General features: G+C 36.0%; 1 protein-coding gene across 4 annotated transcripts in view; it reads left to right on the plus strand.

Moving 5' to 3' along the window:
- LOC129002641 (ecdysone receptor) overlaps nucleotides 1–25563 on the plus strand; it is a 275558-nt gene that overhangs the window by 36588 nt on the left and 213407 nt on the right. For all 4 annotated transcript variants that reach the window (XM_054430594.1, XM_054430596.1, XM_054430590.1 and 1 more), the window contains exon 3: nucleotides 20311–20358. The gene's annotated coding sequence lies outside the window, so the exon portion shown is untranslated. The remainder of the gene's footprint in view (nucleotides 1–20310; nucleotides 20359–25563) is intronic.

Here is a 25563-nt window from a genome sequence, read left to right on the forward strand (position 1 = left end):
GTTTATTAAATTTATCCTTATATATTGTATTAGAAAGTTTCTACAATACAAAACTCGAAAATATATCTACTTGCGTTTGTTGCTTTACTTTTGTAAGCTGTAGCACATCAAAGTATGCAGTGTTATAGAACAAATAGAAATTTAATGGTTTCATTCTTTGTGAGGATATAAAATTTTTCTTTTGTGCTTGAGTATACATCTGGTCTATTTAGTCATATAACTGCTTTCTTATACAAAGTTGATGAATACAGTAAGACTTTTTTGTTTATAAGTACCTATATAACTACTAATGCAAGCGTAGTGGAAGAGTGATATAATCGGCATTGAGCATATATCGAAGGAAACCCGATTGACAATGACCATTTGTATATGATAACAACACGACTATTTTATCGCAATTCTCCGTCTCGTAAGAAAGCAGAGCCAAATATGCACCTTACATTATATCTAAAGCTAGAAATATCGACGGAGGATTTGTATAAAACACAGTTCACAAACATCAACTCCTTATTTTATGTGGTTCGCAGATAGTTCAGTGAGATTATCGTCTCCACTTTGAACAACTTGTAGCTTAAGTTGATTCATGTGTTTGTATTCTCGAGATAGGGTGTAGGCTTTCTGCCCATACGATAATCCTATTAGTGACGCTCGGCTGACCTGTCACCGCTACCCGTCCCTGCGTTGGGGTTGAAGATGAATAAGCGTAGGACAGTGGAGGGGGTGAGACGCCAATGTAGGGGAAGTTAGTGCGAGTTGGAGAGAGTGAAAGTGATGTAGGGTGAAGAGAAGGAAAGAGGTAAAAATTCAGCCATAAGGATCGAACTGATCAACAACTCACCCCATTACATTGTGATCCAATGGTGTTTATAATTTTTTATGTGTTCAGTGGCGTCATTCGCCTATTAGGCGGCCTGATGATTGGAGTGTTCAATCTAAATCAATAACCACTTGCCTCCATTTATGTAGGCAAATAGTACCTAATATCTACTGTAAAAGGAAAAAAAGAACTGTTGCGGAGGACCTTTGCGGTAATATTTATTTACCGTATTGTGAGTTAACAGTATATTGTGTAAATAGCCTAAATGTATCAATAGTGTTTCAGACCTCTCAGTACATACATTCTGTGCTTTAAGTAAACTGTTGATTCTTTATGCACAAATTATTACTAATATAATGGTTAAATTATGGTCAAATTTGAAAAAGAAGTATTTTATTCATAAAAAAGCCAAATATTTTATTATTTAATACGAACTTTTGTTTAAATGGTTACGTTTGTAAATCTTATAAAACAACTAATATAATATATATATTTAAGTGTTTTTGTAGGGTTATTAGTGACGATTTGTAAATTTAAAATTGCTATTTTATTTGTATGGAGAATAATACAGTAGACTCATAGTTGGCTTGCCTTGATGATGGTTGTTAATTGATAGTTTAATTAATATTGGCAAATTTGTTACATTTATACTAAACAATTAATATTTCACAAAAAATCTATATATTAATTTGAAACTGTTTTTCTTTGTGACAGCTATTTTGAGAGAACCGCTGGGCGTAGAAACCCGGTAGAGGTGTCTAAAGAAAGGTCCTGGTCTGTAGATGAGCCATCAAAAGAGAAACATGGAAAATTCCCTCGGGGCTCTGCCCCAGTGGCCTTTAAATTCCCATCCCATGTTATTCTTATGGAGGAAACGAGGTTTTTGTCACAGCTAATTTGAGAGAACGGCTGGGCGTAGAAACTTGGTAGGGGTGTCTAAAGAAAGGTATTAGTCTGTAGGTGAGCCCTCAAAAGAGAAACGATAAAGTAAAGTTTAAAGTTCACTCTGCAATTTTGTTTACATTTCAACCATATGGATAATTTTACACTACTTTTAATGAACCAGCTGTTAATATTAAAATTGTATTCAAAGGTCTACTGAAACTGTCAAAATTAAATGTTTACATTACTATTTATGATTTTAAATGGATTCTCCACTGCATGGCAAGTTTTTTATAACTTCAACAAAATGATGAATTTATGATACGTTTGAAATGTTTTGTTCAAAAATCAATGCTTTATTGCTCTTAGAAAATTTTAAATTATGAAATAAGTGTGACTTATAAATTTCAAAGGAACATATAACTATTCCTTATCGGGTTAGCTTATACATATTGTAAGGTTGGCACTTGCCTTTTTTTCCTACTTTCAATCACCATTTATTTTTAAATTCAAGAAAGAACGCCTGAGATTAATTTATTGGTATAACAGTTTTTTATAATCGGGTTGAAAATTGTATCATAGATGAGTGCGATGAGGATGAGAGCTGTGATCAAGTTTTGGAATAGACTAACTACGGAGTCTATGGTTTTGATAAAGTAGATGAACTATGTCAATTTAGGTATTAAAAAAAATGTGTACACAGTTTTTATTTTTATGTACACATGTAGCAAGGTTGAACAACGCATCTAAACCTCACTACATACATAACATTCGGAAACACAACAGTGTCATCACATCTCATCGCATTTGCATAATGTGTTACCAATGCTGGACTAGGTTATGGATTTGGTTCCGCAAATGTTCAAGATTTGTGATAAAATTTCTTACAATTATGGTTCATTCGTATCCACGAAATACATGCACAGCTTTATGTGATCTATATGGCCAAGGCAAAACTACCCCATAAGCTAATGAACTATAAAGTAAGAACAGGATAATTAAATACATAGGTCGATGTGGCAAGAGAAGGATTTAAAATTGCTGAGATCGAAGTAAGAATGTTACTGCTTTCTGGAGAATCAGATATTTTAAAAAAAAAAAGTGATGAAGATTTACTTATAAATCCGGATACAATCTGAATGATTTTCCTAAAGCAGATTGAATTAATGGTCAGTAATAAATATTGACTCTTTCCGTAACATGATAGACTAATTATATGAACTCATTCTCCCATATAGTGAAAGTGGCTTTGGTATGAAACAAACTCATGAAGAAACAATTATAAGACTCCTAAAAAACCTTTTAGGCAACCTAAAGCCGATAAAAAGAAAGGTAGGAAATATTGTGTTAAACGAATTCATCAATCACGTTTTTTAGGGAACACAATCGCCATACTTATTATTGCTTATCGTCCCTTCATATAACTAAGATTTTAATGACTTCACTCTATCCAACGCAGTTAGCTGAATTTACATAAAACCTCAAGATTAACCGTCGATTTCGACGGGGTTCCACTAGTACCTTATTACCTTCAAGACAAACGCAATAACATATAAAGATAGAAAACCTGATAAAAAATAACACTGGTATGACTGTTTTTGTGTCGCGTAGTATATATTTAGTTCTTATGATTCTATCATATTGGTTTGTTGGTCACATAGTTGCAGACAAGTACTTATACCACACGCACTATCATAGTTTTTTAGACACAGACCACAAAAATGCCATATCTCGATCATTTTTAATTGGATTTTCTACGTCGATGTGTCATTACGTTTGTGTCAGAATTTACAGTAAAAAGCATTCTTGTGTTTATTTTAAGATTTACTGGTATAACGTTACTACTGTTAAAAATGTTTAAATGGCTGCCATATTAAATTTTAAATTTATAAATTGTAATATATTCTTGCAAAACTAATTAAACTAGCATTAACATTTATTTACAATTTAAAATTTTAAGTAACATGGATATAAAAAAAAACAAAATGGTGGCTCTGTGTGTAACCATTGATTTACAGGTGCTTTAAATGTGATACTGTATTTATACATTCGTTATTAACACAGAAATTATATTCTAAAAGGTTGGTACAGAGTTACTTAACACCCTATAGTTCGACAGAATTTTTATAACAAACTCACTACTAGATCATAAATGACCAGAAATATATTTTCATCAACATCATTAGGAGTACTGGTTAGATGACGTATTTTCTCGTCACACAATTGGTATTTGGAATGTGACGTTTGCAGTAAAGATTTGAATAAAACTTGTTCAATATCGTACAAAACTGTGATTTTATTATTTTGTATAAACAAATCTTTCAATAAGTCTTAATTTACGACTCAACGAAATAAACTATGACCAATAGTTGTATCACCAGCGTTGCCTTAGTTTTTGTGTTAAAGATGTTCGCTTATGAGGCTACCACGTAAAATCAAAACAATTGTTAGGTTGCAATTGAGGTCAATCACACTCTCGCAGTTACTTCCCTGCAAAGTGACCCGAGTGACCCTACGTAAGGAATATCTAAGAAATAGCAAATTAAATCCTTGTACGCTAATCACTTATATTTCCTTTACCTTTCCTAGTACTAAACACTGATTCCCTTCATTGCATTATTTGTTAACGGAAGTCCATTCAAATTCTTGCGTCGAATTGTTGTAATGTCAACCCTATCCTTCTGGGAACGTCAGACGTCCGGTGTCGCTGGGGCAACAAACTCCATCTTCTATCTCGCTCTACCCCCACTCTAGCGCTTGCTACCCCTCAACTGCCAGGAAAGGCCATAAATCAGGCGATTAGCTTCAACAATACCCGGGTAGGATTATGGGACGACCTCCGTCTCCCCTCGAGGGTTAGGATTTTTTGTACTTTTTTACCATAACTTCCTAGAGCGAGGTCAATGGATTGTAATTAGCTATTTTAAAGGATACGTGTTTTGGAATACATTTTGGTGCTTTGTGTTTTATGCTTCTATGATATTGGTAGTGTCTAACGATTACGTTAGGGAACGGTCTAAACCCTGGTCTATTCACTATCCATCGTCGACCATTTGTTAGCAAGCATCAGTAGTTTCATAGAATCCGAGAAACATCCCGCTTTGTATTGAACTAGCTACCTTCAGACTTAAAGGCCAGCACTACTAAATTTAAAATATTTTTTATTGTAATTCAAAACAAGTGTTTGAAGAGATACTGTAATGTTTTTCTGATCGAGAGGTAACCATCCATTAAAGTGTAGTTGTACTATTAGAAACTGGTATCCAAAAACTAAGAAACGACGATCAAAGAATGTAATCATTTATGCAATAATGAATATCTAGCCGTAGTCTTATTGCCTTATTAAAACGAAGTGTTTATTGGAAGCATCTAATTTCTCTCTTTGGAAGCTAACACTGTAAAATTTAATTACTTGATCTTACTCAATGGATGTTTCAAACAGGCCTTATAATTTTTGGTGTTATTAACTTTTCCAATATTGTAGATACAATACCGTACTGTTAGTTTCACTTAGTATTATTGTTTTTTATAAACATTACCTACAGGATGAATATTTCTGTAATTTCTCCACCCAAGAGTATTTGATAGTCAAGCTCAAGAAGCTCAGGTTCCACCGTAGGTCGAGGCAACACGATACCTGACAGGCCTATGTTGTTAGTTGTGATTGATAACGACATTACACCCCTAGACCACTACGCCTGGTCATGTTGCATCTATTTTGGTCCAGATGTACGATTAGTTAGCACAAACATAATATACTCATGATAACAATCCGTGTAGATCGCTCCAGCTGTGAATGGTGACGTCATCCGACGTCATGTGCTACGTAAGAAATGATTCGCAGTCTCTCATGCCACTTTCGCTTGTGCGTTCCCGAAGATGACTCCTAATTTGTTACATAAGTCAAGACGACTCTTCCTTCCGGGCCAACGGTAACTGCCGCTTTCCCTCTCTCTCACCGTCGAACGGCGGGGGATAAATATAGCAAACTGTAACGAATACCGACTTATAACGGATTATATGTGTTTGTATACCGATTGTCAGAAGGTGTTTATCATTTAGAGGATGCACAATTTTATATTAATCATTAATGCCTAATTCTGACTCCCTAATACCACACCAACCTTGATTGTAGTAACTAAAGTTAAAAAAAAAATGTAAAAATTAAATTTAGAATTAAATTGACAAACAAATAAGTAAAGATAAAGATCTTCAAAGACGATATTATTTCACTATCGTTACTGTAAGTAAGTGACACTAAACCTAGGTGCGTATTTTATGCTGAATATGATGCAGGATGAGTGAGATTTTTGTGTACATTTGTTATTTACAAAGTCTCTTTATTTAGACGCTACTCAAAATCAACTGAGATCCATAAAATCTGTCATAATAAAAACTGACGACATTCTATTTGTCTGACGAGATTTAAACCCACTTTCTTATCAACCGTCGTTGTAAAGGATGTGTCACGTGAATTCAACTTTTACAGTTTACATTTCAGCCATATAAACAGTTAACCACCAAGTGAGCAGAACACAACCGTAGTAAAGATTCCTTGACCCGCGCAACTTGCTATTCGTCGCTGTCAAGGTTGTGTTACGTGTCTTCAACGTTTACAGTTTACATAGACACTGCTACCACCAAGTGAGCTGAACACAACTGTAGTGAAGAGTCCATGACCCGCGCAACTTGCAATTCGTCGCTGTCAAGGTCGTGTCACGTGACTTCAATGTTTACAGTTTACATAGACACAGCTACCACCAAGTGAGCAGAACACAACTGTAGTGAAGAGTCCATGATCCGCGCAACTTGCTACGTCGCTGTCAATGTCGTGTCACGTGACTTCAATGTTTACAGTTTACATAGACACAGCTACCACCAAGTGCAGAACACAACTGTAAAGAAGAGTCCATGACCCGCGCAACTTGCAGTTCGTCGCTGTCAAGGTTGTGTCACGTGACTTCGATGTTTACAGTTTACATAGACACAGCTACCACCAAGTGAGCAGAACACAACTGTAGTGAAGAGTCCATGACCCGCGCAACTTGAAATTCGTCGCTGTCAAGGTCGTGTCACGTGACTTCAATGTTTACAGTTCACATAGAAACAGCTACCACCAAGTGAGCAGAACACAACTGTAGTGTAGAGACCATGACCCGCGCAACTTGCAATTCGTCGCCGTCAATGTCGTGTCACGTGACTTCAATGTTTACAGTTTACATAGACACAGCTACCACCAAGTGTGCAGAACACAACTGTAGCGAAGAGTCCATGACCCGCGCAACTTGCAATTCGTCGCTGTCAAGGTCGTGTCACGTGACTTCAATGTTTACAGTTTACATTTACACCAATTTGCACCTTTACTTCATGCACTTTACGTCTGCATTGCAGTCGTGTTTATGATCGTAGCTACAGTATATTCCTATAATTCAAACTGATAAACTTTTTTGCTTGTATAACTACAGTATATAATTATTTAATTTAATAGGCCTGTGCATTATTATGTGTTGTGAACCACATTTGTAATGAAGCTCTTGTAAAGTACGGTTGAAAAAAATAGATTCATAGAAAGTTAGATTTGCTATTCATCGTCATTAAAAAATTCTGAACCTTGGAGAAAGAATAGTTTCAATTACTTTATGCAAATATGTGCGCCTTCAATTCCTCAAACGCAATCTTGAGGCTGTATCTATATTGCCTATCCTGAACGCATGTCGATTGAAGGGGTTGTTTTCAAAAGCTTACCGACAAGTTTGTTTATTTTACATCTATTTGTAATGATCAGTGTGGAGTGGAGGAATATGCTTTGCGCATCTTTATTTATTACTGACTAATACAAGTAATTCTTGAGGAAAGGTAATTTTATTATAAACCTATCTAGAACAGTTCGGTACTGTTTCGAACCATTGAAAAGCTAGTCATTTTCTTGAAGGACTATATCAAACCTAACCTAACCTAACATAACCGAACCTAACCTAACCTACCCAAACTATTTTATAATGTAACTACATTAATCAGTGGTCCATGTCAACGACAAGATGTTAAGAAATTTCTAATAAATGAAAACCGTAGGAGTGAGCTGGTCTACTGTAGTGGTAGAGTGCGGAACATCGGTCTATGAGTTCCCGGGTTCAAATCCCGCCAAATCACCAATGGATTTTATCTAAGTGATAATGCCGAAACCCTTGGGTCTAGCCCGGAGTATTGTGAAAAACGAATCCGGGCTCGTGAATGGCGTACTAGGGAAAATATAAAAAAAAAAACTTATCCCACCGGATATTCCATTTTGAAACAATGCTTGAACCCTTGGTGAGCAACCTTCCCTTTTAGAGAACAACTTTTTGTATTGAATCGCTATAAATAAGAATCTTTTCCATAGTTTCTTCAAAGACACAACTCTAGTTTACAATCATATTGTTCTTATCTGGACAATAGATTCACTTATAGATTAAATATTTCAGGGACTGTTGTATAGTTTCAAACGTCAAACAGCCAATGAAAAATACATTAAATATTATTAGTAAGCTTTTAAAGTGTTTCCATGATACAGAGAACCAACATAGTTCGATTCTGAGCTAGATATTTACCATTAAAAATAAACATAGGTACTCAAATATGTAGTTTCCCTCAGTGAAATATCTACTCAAACATAACATTTGTCCTATGTCAACGATGGACCTTACGTCCAACAAGTTTGTTGCATAGTATTTACAGTCGACCTCGGGGACGTGTAACTATGAGAGAATTAATTTCAAAGACACACCGAGAACTTCTAAGGCGACGAGAGAGACTTCGCCAATATAAGGTATTGATAGTCACCGGAACCAACATCAGCTGGGTATTAATTAAACGGTGAGACGACTTTCTGTGCTTTGACGTGAAAGGTGATATTGAGTTTGATTCAAGTATTGTAGCCGTCTTATTGGTTGAGTATCGAGAATGGCGTAGGTTAGGTGTGAGTTAAGTATTTGTATAATGTTTCTAGGTATCTAGTAAGATCCTAATAGAGGAATCATTCTAGTATTGTACAATGAATGAATACTAATTAACTATTCCTATACAGATTAGGAATTTTTAACACATAGAGATCGAATGGCAATGTAGGAAAAGAGGATATTTAGAATTGTTTGTGGTTTATGCTAAAAAAAACAAATCCCAACCATCAAAATCGTTGTAGAACACTTCATTAGACATAAGTAATGTTGAATGGAATTATGCTTCAGTCGTGATCTAACTTAAACCATAATGTCGAAAGAATCGTCGCATAATTTTATGGAAGATAATCCTTTAATACAAAGTCAGTCCTTGATTTTGGTATATATAGCCAAAAAGTATACATAGCCAAAAATTGTGTAGCCTATTTGAAATTACCGATCGCGGGTCTTTAGGTCAATAATTCCACGCTTATCCACGACAAAAACTGTACTATGTTTGCTGGGGCCCTACCATGTAAACAAATAAGTATATGTAAGGATAAAATGTGATATTTTCTGATAAGGAAAGTGTTTCCTGGAAAACAAATAACTTGTTAAAACAAGTGAGTTTTGTACACACTGCTTCCAGCGTATCCAGAAGAGGGATAAAATAAATATGAAAGTGGGTTGGGTGAGTAGCCAATGTTACTTTGTACTTATGTCCAAATGTTTTCCTTCGCCAGCATTTATTTAAATCCCTATGTTAAAGAAAGTCCAGTTATAAAAGTTATCAAAAGGGTCAGTTAAAACAAAATGTACTTTGACACTCCTAAATTTACTTAGTCTACAACAACAATAACAATCTTTTTAAATCGATGTTTGTTTTTAGGTAAAAAAATTAAATTTCGATGATACTTCAGAAGTATCAGTGTGTTCTAAATCCATCCCTATTTCTCCTTCAATATATCATTTCCCCGTCGTATTCCACGCCATATAAGGACGCCATGGATGTCCGCGAATAGAACATAATATCTTGTTCTCTCCATCGCCATCAAGGGCGTCCACTTCCCTCAATTATAATTTACCACTGTTTCTCAAACCTGCTTTGGAACTTTTTGTGCGCTCTATTTTTACCTGCGATGCTAAATACCTGCAGGCTATATTATCACGTGTTTTACAACTGCTCGTTTGGACTGGTAAGTTTATTGGAGTCGTTAGTTGAAATGCCTTTACACTTTGGTTCAATCAGTCCTTTCTGGTTGAAAAAGAAATTATTGTTAGTTACTCAATACATATTGCAGCAATTTATCTCGATGTTGCTTTTGGACAAAATGTTACTTTCTGCTTCTGGCTCATAAAGTTTACTAAAGTTTATTAATTAACTTTTTAATCCTGAAAGCTAACGATTGTGTTACCTTTTTCCCAGTTTGTTGATAAAATTAATCATTCACTTAGTTAATTCAGCACAAGCAACATAGTTTTCTAGGTTATGGGAACGTACGTGTAACTTTTTAAAACAGTTTTTCATTTGTATTTCCCTCACGAGGGCAATGCAGACTGGCCTGAGCTATTAAGCATCTGAACTAAGCCGCAGTCGCATATCATAGAGGGGTTGTATTGCTACTAAACGATGATGTAGCACTTACGTTAGACGTTATCGCTTCTGGCAGATTAGCACTGACTGGTATATCAGCATATGGCAAACCTGTATAATCAATTAGTTCAGACACAACTTTATTGAGATCATTCAATTATATACAGACATAAAAGGTATTAGGAAATTAAAACATTCTCCTATTTCATTGGCATTTAAAAATAAACAACCTACTACTTTTTTGAGCGAATAAATTTTCAAACCGTTAGAGGGTTGTAGAGGAGGTAACTTGTGCTTTTTTATGGAGAAATCAATTGCAATAGCTTTTGAACTGTGATGCTTACAGCGATGGGGGTTGTGCAATCTTGCTTAGGGGGAAAAAGGTCCTGTCGACCTGTCTGTCTATGGAGAAAATAACTGAGAAAAAAACAAAAAAAAATGATTACATACCAAATTCTAATCAAATTTGAAAATGAAAAACCCCAAGTAAAATGAAATGAGGTACCCAAGAACAAAATTCCATTAAAATCTGACCATAGGTAGAGTCTGTAGCTCTGTACACATCCACACACTTACACACACATAATTTGTTCATGTGGCCCTAAAACGGGTATTTTAACCTAAACCTCAAACTTGAAAATATTGACCAAAACAATACTTCCTCCATAATATTAATACACATAGGAATTCTTTGATAGGGCTGCAGATGAAAAATATAGAACTTATATTTAAAGCTACAATATAAACTTATCCGAACTCAAAATAACCTTAAATTAGTCTCCAAATGGATTTAAAATCGTTACACAGATGGAGCATTTTGGCAACCGCGATGTTTTCCAAGCACCTATCGATAACATTGAGCTTTTCTATATTCTCTCTGGGTTCCCGAATGTAAATTATCCCGTGTAAATAACATTGAGAAGGACGCCACTTTGAGCTGGTAAACACCATTATACCTTCAAACATAGGTTCGTTCCTCTGCAACTGTTGCTTTAACGGTAATTGAATCGAGCAGGAAGTATCGATTGGAAAATTGGTTTGTGATTTCTGATAGTTTTATAGATGAAGATATTGTTTAGTTGTCCTTATATTACTCAAGTGGATTATTCATGGCATTTCGTACCGTTAAAATCTTTTTAACACAAACATGTGAAATATTGAAATAATTTAATTTTCGCCGATTTGATAATAATTGCTATATCGAAACACCATCGGTTTTAACAGCAATTTTCGGAGAATCTTCAAAAACTTGTCAGGTAAAACAAGCATTTACTTAATGGAATTGCCGATTGGTTTACAAAGAACGCTTACTAAAGAGGAGGATTGCTGATGGAACTGGATAGTCGTAGTTGATTATTGGCTTTGAGTTAATGATCCCGGTTTGATAATTAGCTCAAGTCTTAGCATTAATAAAGCTAAAGATCATTGCGACCATTTGTTAGTAACTTTTTAGAAAATAACTTAACTAAAACCTCTTTTACACGATAGGAACACAAGTACTGTAACACACATTTTAATCCAAATATTAATGAGCTAAGTGAAGCAAAGAAAAACTCTGTGTGTATAACGCATGTTTACAATCCGCCAGTTTTTAAAATGTCACATTAGTCGTTACTAAAAATAATACGTGTAGGCTTATAATACTTCATCTTAGATGGGTATTGGTTATTTTAATTTTATTCGAATAACATTTAGTTGTAGTTAGGTTAGCTAATGTCAACCTAATTTGTCTACCAATAAATATTATTTATGAAAAGTAATAATAACTGTTACTAAAGTCTACCGTGACGTTGCATAACACGCCACGTTAGTACTGTTGCGGAGACGATGACGCTATCCGCCCCTCTTTTCTGATGCAGTACGCTTGCGCAGTGTCGAGGCGCGGAGAAAGCTGATTGGTCGAGCGGTGAGAGTGCAGTGACGTCATCTGACCTTGGCCTTGACATCGGCGCCACTCCTGCCACCTGTTGTCGTCCACTGAAACTACCTCAACGTCGAAATTATTAAGACCTTTCCTGATGACCTGTCAATCTGTCTGTCTATGGAGAAAAGAACTGAGTGCCTTTTCCCCTATTACATCAGGTTAAATATGTATAAAAAATATGTGCTGTGTTATATTTACTTTTGGTTGATCACCGAAACAGTCATTTTGTTTAAGGGAGTGTGTACATATGTGTTGTTTCAGGAAGAGGTTTCTTCCTAACTTTAAAATTACTCTGAATATTACGTGAACAAGCCTAGACATAACCTGACCTGACCTAGCCTGACCTAACTTGCATAGTGAGAATTAAGTAGGAACAGCCCTCTTCCGAATTGAAAAAATCCGTTGGGGCCGTCGCATAGTTACTTAAATGGTTTAGAATAATTGTTGTGGTGTGTAATTATTATTGGTTTTCACTTGGTAATTTCTTTGCTTTAAAATGAATATTTCGTAACTTAACACTTTAATTTGTACAGTTAAAACTACAACGTCAATGTTTGTTTATCTAATAGCAATTGAGCTAAAACCATCAATAGCATACTTACCCAACTACTAAGAACACGATACAAGTTATTATTTACTAGAAGCACACATGAAAGAGTAGATATTATCCACTTCTTTGCTAGAAGTCGTAAGAAACAAGCTCAAACATATCATCCCTTAAGATTCATTCCTCTTAGATATAATATTCTCATAAATGTCGAAGCACATGCTCAGACTACATTTCACTTTATTTGCATGTACACAGTTATTGTCTTACGGACTTGTGACGTTTTCGCATCTCGTAGAAAACAAAATGATGAAACGAAAGCTTTGAAGGTTATTGTTTCACGGAGTATCCAAACATAAAGTTAAGTTTTTACTGCACCCATTTTACGGCCCCGACTATGTCATAAAGTGAGCAATTTAGCTCGTGTAGTTTAGAACTAAGTCTGGATTTCATATTTTAGAGTTTCATTGCTTTTCTCGACTTTATTCCTTTGTTTTCTTTCCCAGCTGAAACTCCCTGGCGTATTTACTTTACATGTACAAAGTATAAGAGGTCCGGTTGTTCTTTGTAATTTAGTTAAGGTTACGTTTGTGTTGCAAGCTAATGAATATCGTTGAGAACTTTTCTTGTTTTGGTTCAAAATAAAAAAAACCGTGTTAATTTAAGACGAAGTAATTTGAAACCTATTGTTAAGATTACACAAGAAGTTAACAAATGTAACTAAAGTTTAAGATGGTAACTAAAAGTAAGCTTTTTTAACCCAAAGATGTTATTAAACGTCTCACATTTAATTTTTTTGTATGTGTTCAAACAACATAGTTTTGGTATTCGTGGTAGTTTTCACGTTAATCTACAGCTGTACGTACAATTGTAATCCATTACCAACTAAGAACTTAGAGTTACTGATCTTAATTACTAATGTGAGGTGATGTATAAGTTGGCCCTAAGTAGGCCCTACCTATGGATGTGAAGACAGCCTCCATTTAGAATCTCCTCCAGCCTGTCTCTCATACAGCTTAGGCTTATGCATTACAAGTTATGAATCGGATTCCCTTATAACTCAGACTTTTTACTATGGCTAGAATTATAACTTCCACTCCCTAATACCCATGTTAAAGTTGCCGCCCATCGTGCGCTTATGTAATGTACCGATTTCTGTCAAAAATACCCCAATCTTTTATATCCAATAGGTCTAATATTTATTCTGTGCTAAGACGAAATAACAACGCGAGCATTTGAAACCAGTAGTATCTTTAATGTTAGCACCTGTTGATGTAACAATAAATAAGACAAAAAAATTTAGACTATCGCTTTTTGTGAGTCGTTTATACGATCCGTATGTATAAAAAAGTCATTAACTGAGGCTGAATATAAGGGGGTTTTAAGGACTTTAATAAAGGGTTCGACCATCTTAAATACCTTCATATTCAACGCAATTTTTAACGAACCACGCCTACATGATACATTGTGCCTAAAAGCTGTTTTCAACCCAGAGCCACTGAAGATCAAGTAGCTCCATACTCCATGACCTTGGACGTCAGCCAAGGGCGTTTCAAGGTCATGTAGTGCCATTGTTGACCTTCGTATGTCCTTGCACCTCTGATTGTTTTAATTTCACGGACCGTAGTGCGCGATTATGGCAATCATTGAAGCAGATCACTTCCTAACGTTCACTACCGGGACTAAAAATTAAGCGATCGATATCTGGACCTAAATTTTAACTTAGAAGTTATTTTGTGATGTGAATTTAATATTCAATCAACCAAAAGATATACAACTTTTCCCTAAAAAAATTACAAACGCCTAAAGCAGAGACAAACACAAATGAATCAAACTCACTCACAGTTGTAATAATTAGTATTACATTTAGCATTTTTATAGGATGATTTCCATACTATCGCACGTTTATTTAATAAAAGCACTGTAAAGATTTTTATGTAAGTTCGAGGGCCATCAGCAATCCTGGGATTTATATAGTCTTCTTGGAGTTTTGAAAATGTGATTCTTTGGAGTTTAAAAAACTAAAAATTCTCATTGTAACATGTTCATTTTACATTTTTCCGCAAAAGATGTAATAAATAAATTAACGAATTTATTTTTTAATTATGTATTCATTCATAGATATTTTCATCAAATGCTTCGAAGATGATTCTCAAAATAGTCCCCGTCATAATATGAAGGTTTTTTCAGGTCTTTCCTAACGTTAGCATGTATAAAAAAAAAAAAAAACTCTACGTCACACTATTTATATAAGTAGCCTATAAGAAATTTAAAAAAGGTCTTACCCTCTTCGTTTTTACCCTCAAGCCACACCATAAATTTATGCCACTCTTGACAATATCGTATCAAGGATTTTGATTACAATGTAATGGTCACACGCCGTACAATTCGATTTCGACGTGCTTTTATATTATGTTGATACAAAAAAATATATGTTGACTAGCACTAAATAGATCGTCCTTTAACAGGTTTACCGTTCTACATTCAAAGTAAGATTAATTAGCACTAAGAATATTGGAGCAGCGAATCGGGAAATTAATATTCACTCTAAGGAACAGCTCGTTCATTATCTGGGTCGTAATGGTTCATTATTTCCTCGAATACGAAAATTATTTGGAAAATCTATCTGCGTTTCATTAATTGGAGAATTAGTAACAGTTTGCCTGTGTCACCGCGGTTCAATTAATTGATGATGGTAAATATTCATGGCTGATACGTATATTTTTCATCATGCTGCTGCGAAAACTGTTGTTTTTTTTATTGCATTGCAGTAACAATTTTGGTTACATGACGTAAAGAATCAGCTGATGTTGAGTGGATCAGCTGTGTCATTTTTTTACTACAGATGCGACATTGTTGTTTATGACTATTTAAACCAATCGATAGAGCAAGAGATTGTGTCAATTGTGACTCATTGTTGCCATGACGTGGTTTTGATTGTAGTAATTGTTGCAATCGAGTAGCCTATGATGAATACAATATCATCGTTCAAAGAGTAAAGTTATAGGCCTACAATAGTTTTAAAATATCGCAGAACACAACCAGCCTAATTCTACAAAGTTTCCTTATAACTGTCGATATTAGACCATAATGCTCCATATATCAATTACACTTTGAGTTATTGAATCAAAGTTTTTGCAAACTTTAAGTCCAAACCTCGTTTATTTTTCCACATCGGTTCCATGAAATATATCATTGTTTGCAAACTTGTAATCATATTTATATAAAAAATAATATAGAGACACGGCATTTGAATATTTTAAAGCAGATATACTTTTAATTATATTTATCAGTGTTAATGTTATGTTAAATATTTCATGTGATGTTTCGTTTATTATTATGAGCCAGTCACATATGGCCTACAGTCTTTTGCTTTCATATCGGGCAAAAGAAAGGCGTTAGAAGTACAACCTTTGACTATTTAATGGTACAACGTAGTAAGGATTTCAAATCTTAGTTTTATGTCATCTTAAGAACGCAGACCTTGACACGTATCCTGAAAATTAAGAACAATCTATTGAACTAACCTTAATATTTCTATTCACAATTTGATAGCACAAAACTTGATAAGGAACTCACATTCATGAGAATCAGGAATTTGCTTTACGATAGTCTTATCGAGGGTTCTTGTTAAACTTCCAGTACTTTTTCTCATAACTTAAAAAATGACGGTAACGAGTTGTTTTTATATCTGCATCTAGAAAATAAGCTTTTCATTGCTTTATCGATTGTAAATTGCTTAGATGGATTAATCAAATGAGCCCTTGCTTACCCCGTTGATGGGTCTAATTGTATTAAACAAATTGGTAACCATCCGAGCTTGGGTATTGTTGCTTGTTCTCGTGATTCTTGAATACTTAGGGATTCAACTTAGAAGACGCCTCGGGTAAAAGCAAGTTTAATTGATCTTGAAAATATTTAAAATCTCTACTCAACTTTCTTGAATGTGTATTGCTGTAAAATTAATTGGCTTTCTTCATTGGCTTGAGGTTTAGTTAAGTTTGCAGAAGACTGAAAAATTTAGGCACCTAAGACTGGAGTTTTAAGTATTTGTATTTTATGATAGTTATACTAGTACGTAACTCTTTCATAATCAAAAATAGCATTTTCTTTATTTAAAAACTATTGATTTCATCAGACTGTTCAATGTGCTCGTTCAATGCTCTCTTTAATGATACGCCGTAGATTTACTTTGATTATTTAACCGATTTATTTTTTATGTGAGTCTTGATTTTTTATTTAGTAACATATTTACTAAGGCAAACAGTATACGGATGGTAGGGATTTGAGTAAAGCTGAAACCGAGACGATAAATTTAAATGAAATCACAACATTGGCTCATTACGTAATGTTGTGGAAAATTACTTGTTACTCTTTATTTTTATCATTGCTACCACTCTAAATGCATATAGTTAAAATTTGTTACAAAAGTGCCTAGCATGTTTTGTGCTCATTTATACCAGTTTTTAAGGGACTCGCTTTGAAGTTCTAGAATACTAACTATAATTTTTTTACAAACCATCGATACTTGTGGATCTCGTCTTCAGATGTTTCAACTGAGCAATCGGGAAAATAGTAAACCAAAGCATCATTAAGGTCTTTTAGTAGTGTTAATAGTCAAAGGTTTAAGTCAATTAATTAAAAAAGTGTAATAGCTTCTTTTTTATTTTTAAGTAGACATTTCAGTGTAAATCCAATCAGTCAAATGGAAATTCGCTTAGTCTGCAGGTTTGCTACGGCGGGGGTATTATATATTTTTATGTATATATTAGTGTTTTCTGCATGATGTTGTTTGTGCTTGTTTTCCCTTTTTTATTAACTTGGACTGACTGGACCAAAGGGGATCGCTATTTGTTAAATTATGACCTACCCTATTACTTAAATGTTAATTGGCCCAATAAAATTTTGATTTTGATTTTGGTTCTGTTAAAGTAATACAAATAAAAATAATAAAGTTTAGTTAAATTTGATTAGTAACTTATTAGTATACATATATTTTATCTAGAGATGATTTCGTCTTAGACAGATTGAAAATTTTCAGTCTGGTAAACTGAATTTTTGGTCTTGTTGTTCTAGCTCTCGGAACTTAATCCTCGAGATCACGGGTGCAAACCCTTCCAATCACAAATGGATTTCATCTAAGTGATCTTGGTGATTTATCTAAGTGTCAACCCTCTGTGCCTAGCCGTAAGTAATGTGTACAACAGTTATGATCAAGAGCCTGCGCCATAGTGCATAAAAAAGTATCTAAAGCCAAAGACTCATTATATCATACACTAAACACACGGCTAGCTGGTGCAATCGTGCAGCCATTGTTGCATTAATGCATCGTTGGAGTGCACAGTACAGCACGCATGTATCAACGCAGCCTTGAACCTACGCGTTTATTGATTCAGTAGGCTCCCGCATATCCGGCGTCTGGTGTTGAAAGTGTATGCAACAGCCCCGGCTAATACGGTGGGAATAGTGGGAAAAGTTGGTAATTTTGCGGGAAACAGTGCCGGGTAATGCGGTGGGAATGTAGGGAAATGTGGGTAATTTGTGGGGGGATATACATAGCGAAAAACAGTACCATGTATTGGCAGACACCAGTGTGTGATGGTAAATTAGTATTAACCGGTGTGCAGTATTTCTTCATAAGGCATAACTCCGAAAAACACTATTCCGAAAAGATTGGTTATCTAAGGCACTGTTTCGAAATAGATTTAATAAAATTGTAGATGGGGTAAATAAATTTACTAGTCTACCAAAATAAATAAGTTAGTTTGAACAATAAATGGGTGTCATATGATGATGCTTGTTAGATCTCTAATAAATAAATTTACTAGTCTACCAAAATAAATAAGTTAGTTTGAACAATAAATGGGTGTCATATGATGATGCTTGTTAGAACTACAGTTTTGATCTATGCACTAACAAATATGTAAGTGCATATTGGTACGTATAGTATACGGTATAGTATTGGTAAGAATATGCCTAAAACATTTTAATTAAAATTTCTAGAAACCTTTTTTAAACTGTAATTTAATTTCCTTGTGTTTGTGACGAAACCAACTCGTTATACCTGTTTAATTTCTCATTGTGTCGTTGTGCGAACGATCTTTTTGTTTGTGCAGCTTTTCACGTTCTGCCCAAATATGGAGAGCATTGACAACTTTGATGATTATTGGTTTCCAATTAATTGTAAAATATCCCGTTTATATAGCTATACAACTTGGACCTCTTTTAACATTATACCAGCGTACAACTAACTAATTGTCTTAGTTCTAAATATATTTAGAAATTATTATCAACGCATTGTATTTGTATGAGCATAACCTTCTCAACTTTAGTTCAAGTAAAATTGATTTAAATAATTTTACATATTTCTTGATTTAAACATTCAAACACTTTTCTTTAAAATAATTAAAATACATACCATTAAACACAACTTACATAGAAATAAAATCAAGTTATTACATTGGCGAAGAGTAGTCGCGCGGTGCCGTAGGGTATCATATTGTTAAATTAATTATACGTCTACCTACTACCAATACATATCAAGTTAATTTGAAACTTGATTTCAAATTAAAGCTTTTATTGGTTCTTTTAATCGAACTTGGGTTATTTTTACATTTTACAATGATTAGAAAACATGTTGTTTTTCAAATGTTTATTCTACGTAATATATGAAATGAAATGAAAATTGTTGCTCAGAATTAGAACTTGGGAACTTTGATTTTATTTTACATCAGCTATCATCGAAAATAGCTACTTTCTGTACAGAGGGATGGAATTGTATTTTACCGCAGAAACCTCTGGTGATGGCTTTAAGTTCTTCTTATTTTGAAACTGAACATTATGTTAGTGTGGTGACACTTTTTTGCCAGAGACAGCTATTTAGAACAAATATTTGGAATAGTAATTATTTGGTGTATGTTATTGAGTAGTTCCTAGCATATTGCATCTAGCTGATCACAAGTATTTTTCATTCGGTGTAAATAATTTTATGTTTTACCTGATTGAATCATTCAGGTCATTCATCCGCTAGAGCATGGGAAATGAAATGTACACTTTGCGGTAACCTAGAGTCAAAAGATCTCGCACACAAGTTGAAATGCAGCAAACTACATACTAAATAATAATGCACGCAAATATATTATATTGTACGTAGTGGTACTCAGAGTTCGTTCTTTTGTTTAGGTAGACTTAATAAAATCTATAACAGTCTATTTCATTGTGAAGCCTATTTAAAAATAATTGTGGGAGATATTTATTTTATTACTGCATCTAAAACCTCTGCTTAAAACTTAATAGCTCTTTTACATTACGTACACATACTGACCAAGCAAAATTGGATTACGACTTAATGAAAGAAGTCACGTCGCGTCTAAGAAGTTAGCAATCCGCTTAGCGAAGTAACTTGAAACAATAACAGAGAGCTGCAGCCAAGAAATGCACTAATTGAAGGAACCGAGTTTACGTATTACAATTTAATCTCTTACCTACAATAATTACTGGGAAATTTAGTCTTTGTTTTTACACTAGTAAAAATCTGTTAGTCAAGAAGCTAATAGTTTTAATGCATTATGTGTATGAGTCTTACATAATTTACGTTTATATGTCATTTACTAATGTTGTTTATTTTTTCAGATCGGACTAGTCGTGTGACCACAACGCGTCAACGCCATTCCTGCAAAGGTAAGAAATACTATTTCCAAGTTTTTGTTTTATTAGTTTTAATTGATCACAGATAGTAGATTTTGCTTTCAAAATTCTTAGTTGGTCCATACCAATACTAATACATTTATTATTCTTAATAAATAAGCATAATCGTTAATTGAATTAAAGAAAGAATATAATTGACCATCAATTAATTGCTCTCGTTGACCTCGACTTTATGTGAAATGCCTCAACTTATATAATAAATACTTTACTATTATGGAGCAAAGTCGTAAATTTTTACCATCATGGAAGGTTTGCAATATTACAATTTGCTTAATAATCGTACGATTTTGTTTAGCAATTCACACAAATATTGTAAACAACATTTCAAACCGACCTGTACCACCCATCGTCGACTGTTTGTTAGTTGGATAGCACTAATTAATATCTTAACGACAAATGGCTCGAAACCGAACCTGCAACCTTCAGATTCGGAGGGGAGCGCTTTAGCCACACGGCAAACCAAATGTTGCCAACTTTTTTTGTTGAGGTCTGTAATTCTTTGTACTGTAGTTTTTTTCGAATCAGCTAGGCTAAACAAATATCGATATAAGCATACACTATACGTCATGATGTAGTCACCTCTCTAGATACCAAACATTCAACGTATCATCGGAAGCGCTCTCTTCTGTAGTCACACATCGTATCTAAAATCAACCATCAATTACAGCAGGCTAGACCTAGAAGGTTGCCGAATTATCACGTAGTAATTGGTGATTGGCGGGCTTAAACCCGGAACCTGATGATGGAAGTCCCGCGCTTTACCACTAGACCAGCTCGTATCCTCCATGATCGCCGAGTCTCGGACCCTGGGATCATGGACGATCGCCAACCTGGAGGTCCGTGGTCCATACTGATCACCCGGATGTGGCGGATGAGACCTTCGGCTTGACAAGACTATTTTCAACTGGACAGTCGCTTGTTGTGTTTTTGAACTGTGGCGCAGATCCGGTCTTGTGAGAATTTCAGCCTTTGACAATCAAAGATTATTTATTTATTTTCATCCACTAACTTGTATATGAGTAACAAAGTAATTTTTAACTCATAAATTCGGGTGTATCGTTATTAGTAAGTATTCTGCTACAAAAATGCATTCTGCAAACCGTCGCGAAAATCAACTGAAGCTCCTCACACTCACTGTATAACCATATGTCATCATTCTGATTTTTGCTCAAGGAGAGTTATTTCTGATTTGACGACGCCATTCGCCAACTTTCGCCAAGTTGTATATTTTGATCTCGCTGATTCCTTCTCATAATTCAGCCACTCCTCGTTTTGACGTAATTAATGTTTCCTCTCTTATGTTTGTTTAGGGTTTTCTTGTAATTTATCGTCTTTTTATTGTATGCTATTCTTAGATATTTGTCACTTCAACGAATACGATGTGACTTGTTGTCTACTTGTTATAGTAAGTTTATATGTTTTGATTTAGAATCATGATTGAAAGTTTTATCTGATAGAGATTTTCTTGGGTCTACTTTGGCTTAACCTGCTGACCTTAAAATGAAGCGATTGAGTTGACTCCTTGTATGCCTATGATGGTGCTATATGTTAAGAACCAATAGGAATCGTTACAACAGCAACAAAGGATTACTCAACATATTTATTAAAACCATTTCATGAAAAAAGGAATCCTGGATTTTTGTCAATTATAGTTTTTCTTCGAACTCCTTTTGGATAACAATCAATTTTCATTAATTGTTTTGAGGTGGTAAATATTTTAATTTTTTGTTTGAAGCTGACTTTAGGTGTTTAGGGATATATCTTATTTATGAAACTATTGCGCAGATGTTCCATCACGATATGCACAAGGAACAATGTTTTCATGACGTTTCGGAATCCGGAATTTGATTCTGTCCTCAGACGAGAGAGTACCTAAAACACAACAAGATTTGTACACAAACCAAAGCAAAAAAGTCGCAAATAAAACCACTCATAAAACTAACTGGAAAGCACTGGGGGAAATTTACAGGAAGAAACTATGTCATTCGAACAATCTATGAGAATTTATTATTTTAACATACTTGAAAGATGTTACCTATTACTTTAACCACACACTCGCAATCGTTTCATGGAACTCTAGTTTACATTGTATGCGTGCGCAAGATGAGTATATAGATGTATTATCCACTTGACCTGATGTTGGTATGTACTCATGTACACTGTACAGCGCCAGTCTATTGTCCGTGTACAATGTACGTACAAGCCTTGGCATTGTGGTGACCGCCCGTGGCGCTCGTGGCATTGGCAAGATGAGTATATAGATGTATTATCCACATGACCTGATGTTGGTATGTACTCATGTACACTGTACAGCGCTAATCTATTGTCCGTGTACAATGTACGTACAAGCCTTGGCATTGTGGTGACCGCCCGTGGCGCTCGTGGCATTGGCAAGATGAGTATATAGATGTATTATCCACTTGACCTGATGTTGGTATGTACTCGTGTACACTGTACAGCGCTAATCTATTGTCCGTGTACAATGTACGTACAAGCCTTGGCATTGTGGTGACCGCCCGTGGCGCTCGTGGCATTGGCAAGATGAGTATATAGATGTATTATCCACTTGCCCTGATGTTGGTATGTACTCATGTACACTGTACAGCGCCAGTCTATTGTCCGTGTACAATGTACGTACAAGCCTTGGCATTGTGGTGACCGCCCGTGGCGCTCGTGGCATTGGCAAGATGAGTATATAGATGTATTATCCACTTGACCTGATGTTGGTGTGTACTCGTGTACACTGTACAGCGCCAGTCTATTGTCCGTGTACAATGTACGTACAAGCCTTGGCATTGTGGTGACCGCCCGTGGTGCTCGTGGCATTGGCAAGATGAGTATATAGATGTATTATCCACTTGCCCTGATGTTGGTATGTACTCGTGTACACTGTACAGCGCTAATCTATTGTCCGTGTACAATGTACGTACAAGCCTTGGCATTGTGGTGACCGCCCGTGGTGCTCGTGGCATTGGCAAGATGAGTATATAGATGTATTATCCACTTGCCCTGATGTTGGTATGTACTCATGTACGATGTACAGCGCCAGTCTATTGTCCGTGTACAATGTACGTACAAGCCTTGGCATTGTGGTGACCGCCCGTGGTGCTCGTGGCATTGGCAAGATGAGTATATAGATGTATTATCCACTTGACCTGATGTTGGTGTGTACTCGTGTACACTGTACAGCGCCAGTCTATTGTCCGTGTACAATGTACGTACAAGCCTTGGCATTGTGGTGACCGCCCGTGGTGCTCGTGGCATTGGCAAGATGAGTATATAGTTTTATTATCCACTTGACCTGATGTTGGTGTGTACTCGTGTACACTGTACAGCGCCAGTCTATTGTCCGTGTACAATGTACGTACAAGCCTTGGCATTGTGGTGACCGCCCGTGGTGCTCGTGGCATTGGCAAGATGAGTATATAGTTTTATTATCCACTTGACCTGATGTTGGTATGTACTCATGTACACTGTACAGCGCCAGTCTATTGTCCGTGTACAATGTACGTACAAGCCTTGGCATTGTGGTGACCGCCCGTGGTGCTCGTGGCATTGGCAAGATGAGTATATAGTTGTATTATCCACTTGACCTGATGTTGGTGTGTACTCGTGTACACTGTACAGCGCCAGTCTATTGTCCGTGTACAATGTACGTACAAGCCTTGGCATTGTGGTGACCGCCCGTGGTGCTCGTGGCATTGGCAAGATGAGTATATAGTTTTATTATCCACTTGACCTGATGTTGGTATGTACTCATGTACACTGTACAGCGCCAGTCTATTGTCCGTGTACAATGTACGTACAAGCCTTGGCATTGTGGTGACCGCCCGTGGTGCTCGTGGCATTGGCAAGATGAGTATATAGTTTTATTATCCACTTGACCTGATGTTGGTGTGTACTCGTGTACACTGTACAGCGCCAGTCTATTGTCCGTGTACAATGTACGTACAAGCCTTGGCATTGTGGTGACCGCCCGTGGTGCTCGTGGCATTGGCAAGATGAGTATATAGTTGTATTATCCACTTACCCTGATGTTGGTATGTACTCATGTACACTGTACAGCGCCAGTCTATTGTCTGTGTACAATGTACGTACAAGCCTTGGCATTGTGGTGACCGCCCGTGGTGCTCGTGGCATTGGCAAGATGAGTATATAGTTGTATTATCCACTTACCCTGATGTTGGTATGTACTCATGTACACTGTACAGCGCCAGTCTATTGTCTGTGTACAATGTACGTACAAGCCTTGGCATTGTGGTGACCGCCTGTGGTGCTCGTGGCATTGGCAAGATGAGTATATAGATGTATTACCCACTTGCCCTGATGTTGGTATGTACTCGTGTACACTGTACAGCGCTAATCTATTGTCCGTGTACAATGTACGTACAAGCCTTGGCATTGTGGTGACCGCCCGTGGTGCTCGTGGCATTGGCAAGATGAGTATATAGTTGTATTATCCACTTACCCTGATGTTGGTATGTACTCATGTACACTGTACAGCGCCAGTCTATTGTCCGTGTACAATGTACGTACAAGCCTTGGCATTGTGGTTACCGCCCGTGGTGCTCGTGGCATTGGCAAGATGAGTATATAGATGTATTACCCACTTGCCCTGATGTTGGTATGTACTCGTGTACACTGTACAGCGCTAATCTATTGTCCGTGTACAATGTACGTACAAGCCTTGGCATTGTGGTTACCGCCCGTGGTGCTCGTGGCATTGGCAAGATGAGTATATAGATGTATTACCCACTTGCCCTGATGTTGGTGTGTACTCGTGTACACTGTACAGCGCCAGTCTATTGTCCGTGTACAATGTACGTACAAGCCTTGGCATTGTGGTTACCGCCCGTGGTGCTCGTGGCATTGGCAAGATGGGTATACAGGGTGTCTCAGACCACCCGGCCGGCTTGTATAGCTCCAATATGAAAGCAAATGGAAACCTAATTGCAAGTGGAACCCCCTATTTTGACCCCAAGGAATTCAGCTAAATTATTTTCAACCCCAAAAAAACACCCCAAAGGGCAGATTTTGGGGGGTGGGGGTGGTTTTTGGGAAATTTTCAAATGTAAAGGAGGGTCGTGTTATACCTCTTTTTAAAGGTCCTTTAGTCCTGAGTATTTTAGTGGAAAAAGATTTAAATTACCTTCATCCCTATTTACAGGGTGTTCAAAA

This window comes from Macrosteles quadrilineatus, unplaced genomic scaffold (assembly GCF_028750875.1).
Source record: "Macrosteles quadrilineatus isolate MER2022 unplaced genomic scaffold, UCM_ALF_1.0 Scaffold_9__3_contigs__length_116548681, whole genome shotgun sequence".
NCBI lineage: Eukaryota > Metazoa > Arthropoda > Insecta > Hemiptera > Cicadellidae > Macrosteles > Macrosteles quadrilineatus.